Genomic DNA, 4,107 nt, shown 5'->3' with positions numbered 1-4,107 from the left:
GGGCAGCCAGGTGGCTCAGCGAGTAAGAGTACCGGCTCCAGTGTCAGGATGACCTGGATCAAATCCGGGCTCAGATACTCAGCACCACACCCAGAAATAACTGGCCGTGTAACCTTGAGCAAGTTACTTAACCCCGATTGCTTAAAAAAAAAAAAAGTACTTAGCACAGTGCCTGCCATGTAGTACGCACTTAGTAAATATTTATTCCCTTCCCTTCCTCTGTGTTAAGAGAAGCAGTATTCAAAATACTGGATATGATTGTTTTGCTGTCACCTTCACTGGTCAGACCACCTCTGGATATGGCACTCAGTCTTGGGCACCCCATTTCAGAGTGGACATTTCTAAGCTGGAGCACATACATGTGAGAACAACATGGTGAAAAGAGTGGAGCCTGGGACTTGGGGGTGGTCTACATCATGATAACTGTCTTCAGATATTTGAAGGGCATGATATAGAAGAAAGATTAGGCTTGTTCTGTTTGTACCCAGAGGGCTGAACCAGGATAATGGGTAGAAGCAGAAGAGAGGCAAATTTAGGCTCAACATAAAAACAACAGTCACCCAGAACACAACAAATCAAAACTTCCTAGCCATTTGCTATCTAAAGAGGCAGCTAGAGGGCTAAATGGATTGGGCACTGGACTTGATAGTCTGGAAGACCTGAGTTCCTATCTCACCTCAGATATTTATTAGCTCTGTGACCCCTGGGAAGGTCACTTGACTATCTACCTCAGTTTCCTCATCTGTAAAATGAAGATGATAATAATAGCACCTACTTCAAAGGGCCATTGTGAGAATCAAATGAGATAATGCTGGGTACCCCAAAAGTCTATCTTTGCATAGTTAGGTATATCAATATTCATAGATACATAGATATAAGGTGCTTTGCTAACCTTGAAGCACCATATACATATTATAAATGTTAACCATTGAAAATAAAATGGACTGCCTCAGGAAATAGTGAGTTCCCATATCTGGAAGTCTTCAAGTGGGGTCAAATATATTATGAAGGGAATTCCTTTTCAGGGTTTCTGTGATCACTGAGATTCACTCTAACTTTGTGCTTGAGAGGTCACAGACCTAGCAAGCACCAAAGCTAGAATCTGAGCCCAAATTTCTTGATTTACAGTCTAGCAAACTTCCCACTATCTTAGACCTGTTTCCTCCCTCCACTCCCCCACACTTAAGCTCTCCTTTGGAGATGTTCAGGGCACAGTGGATAGAGGACTGGGCTTAGAATCAGGAAAACTCATCTTCTTGAGTTCAAATCCAGCCTCAGATACTTCCTAACTGTGTGACCCTAGGCAAGTCACTTAACCTTATTTACCTCAGTATCCTCATTTGTAAAATTAACTGGAGAAGGAAATGGCAAACCACTTCAGTATCTTTGCCAAGAAAACCCCGAATGGGGTCATGAAGAGTTGGATATGACTGAAATGACTCAGTAGCAACATGGATATGTTCCCCTATTTCTTTACTGTGGTTCTCTCTTGGATGTCAGGACTGTACAAGGAACCCCTAGGTAGTTTCTAGGAGTGTGCAAAGCCCTGGAGTGAAATGGGGCCAATAAGGGAGGGGTTCAGTGATGACTATGAGGCTTTTACTAGTGAACTCTTCCAGATACCGTGTGTGACCCATTGGGGGATAATGGCTTTCTCTTAAAACAGTGTTGACAATTGAAGCTGGAGAGGGATAGAGTCTCCACAAAAGAACCCTCCTTGTGCCCAGAACTAAAGGTCCAGAGACTTTAGGGCAGTCTTGCCTCTGGCCCCTTCCCATAACTCTCACTCTAATCATTCCTTGTCTTCAGTCACCACTTAAATCCTTAAACCTCAAACCAGGCATCTACCTCCTCTTCCTAGTGCTTAGTCTTTGCACTTCCCTTCCGATTTACTTTTTGCCAGCATACCTACTGTATGCAAGGGTATAGTCCCTGCATAGACTGCTTTCTGAGCAGCAGCCTAGGTAAGTACAGAGGCAGGTTCATTACTAGTAGGCTGTCTAGGCAGTGACCAATTCCTTGGCAGTGGCAGTATAAGAAATAAAGAATACAAAATGGTCCTCAGTCTTGGGTGACCTCTTTCATTTCTGCAGGGATAGTGTCAAACTGTTCAAAGGAAAAAAAAAGGTAGGGGGGAGAGGTTGGAGGTGGGGAGGACAGAGGGTGGGGTGCCAAGAATCAGTTTTAGGCTATCTCTAAACATTAACTTGGGGAAGCTAGGTGGTGAAATGGATAGAGCACCAGGCTTGGTGTTGAGAAAAGAAAATTGTAGGTCAAATCTGGCCCCAGACACTTACTAGCTGTGTGACCCTGGGCAAGTCACTGAACTTACCTCAGTTCCTTGTCTATAAAACAGGGACACACTAGAGAAGGAAATGGCAAGCCACTCCAGTTTCTTTGCCAAGAAAACCCTATAGACAATATCAATCAGAGTTGACTGAACGACAGACATTAATTATTCATACTCCAAATATAAAATCTTTGCCCAGTGTTCAGTATAATAGATATGCAACTTGTAGAAAGTAACCTTATCAATTTTGACATTCTTGCTATAAAAGAAACTAGAAGACAGGAGCTAAAGTGTAAGGATGGTCCATGGGACCCTCCTAGAAAGACACACAAAGGAACAGGAAGAATTCGTTTTATCATTTGTCCAAGGGCAACAAGAAGCATCATTTCGTGGGACATTTGGAGATCTCTTTTTGTAGTCCTTCTGATACTGCTGTGAAAATAACTACAGCTTATGTACCAACATCTGATGTAGAGGATGAAGGGATGAGAAATTCTATAAAGAACTCAATCCTTTAACTTGACCCTACAAATTAAATAAAAATATATTATACTCATAATGGAAACCAAGGCAGATGAAAGCTTCAAGAAGAGGTTTGTCAACAGTGTCAGTACTGGGGAGATGTTGAAGAGGCAGAGGAATGAGAAAAGGTGGTTGGATTTGGTCGTATGAGTGTATTGGTGACCTAGATTAGAGAGCAGCTTCAGTGGAATGATTTCTGATTTTTGGTGGGGAAGGCGTCTCTTAAACCCATAAGGGTCACTCTCAATAGACTTTGTATTGCTCTGAACATCAAGCCTCCCATTCCTCTTTTTTTTCTAGAAACTTCCATATCTTATGCTTGCTTTATCTAACTTATTTACCAGGTCCATCCCTAGGGTCTACCTGCCTAATGCATCCTAATACATCCGAACTGGAAAACCAGCCCAAGGTGCCTGAGCAGGAACCTGCCCTTTTCCTTGGATCCCTTGTTGAGCTGCCTGCCTTACTATGGCTAGGATGAGGACCCAGACATCATTACAGGCTGAATGAAGCAGTTGGCAGATCCTGAGTGTGCCAAGCCTGAGGGCAGCTTCTCTGAAGGAACATCACTGACTCCCATCTCTCCTCTTGCACAAAGACTTGTCCACTCTTGTGTATTAAGAGCCATTGTATCTATCCCCTCCCAGCGACAGAGATCAGCTGGTGTTCATCCTAAATTCCTCTTCCCTTATTGCCCTCTCCCCTTCCCCCTTGATTCATTTTAGACTGGCCCTCAATTTTGCTGTAACAAAGGCTTATTACATCACATATCTCTGGTCTGTCTCATTCTTTTGTTGAAAACTCTAAATCCCTTAACTGCTGCATTGAACTAAATCCGTGGGTGGTGAGGAAATGGAGCAAGCAATTGTGGATAATTTTTTCCAGGAGTTTGGCTGACAAGGGGAGGAAAGAAAAGAGGAAGATGGCTTGATAGTGGCAGGGTCAAGAAAAGGGATCTTCCTTCCTTCCTTCTTTCCTTCCCCTCCCCTCCCCTCCCCTCCTCTTCCCTTCCCTTCCCTCCTTCCTTCCCTCTTTCCTTCCTCCTTCCCTCCCCCTTCTCTCTTCCTTCCTCTCTCCCTCCCTGCCTGCCTTCTTTCCCTCTTTCCTTCTCTCCTTCCCTTCTTCCTTTCTATAGGTGAGACCCAGGCATGTTTGTAGGCCAAGGGGAAGAAGCCAGTAAAGACAAAGGGACTGAAGATGTAAGAGAGAGAAGAGATCAGATTTGAACTCCCTGGGGATTCTGGCTCCACTCTTAGGTAACCAGTGATTCTGTTGTTATAACTTTAGTTTGGTCC

Source organism: Petaurus breviceps, unplaced genomic scaffold, assembly GCF_028583685.1.
Source record: "Petaurus breviceps papuanus isolate PSGF00001 unplaced genomic scaffold, PetGlider_PUasm1.0 90865, whole genome shotgun sequence".
NCBI classification, from domain to species: Eukaryota; Metazoa; Chordata; class Mammalia; order Diprotodontia; family Petauridae; genus Petaurus; species Petaurus breviceps.
This window is presented reverse-complemented; position numbering follows the sequence as displayed.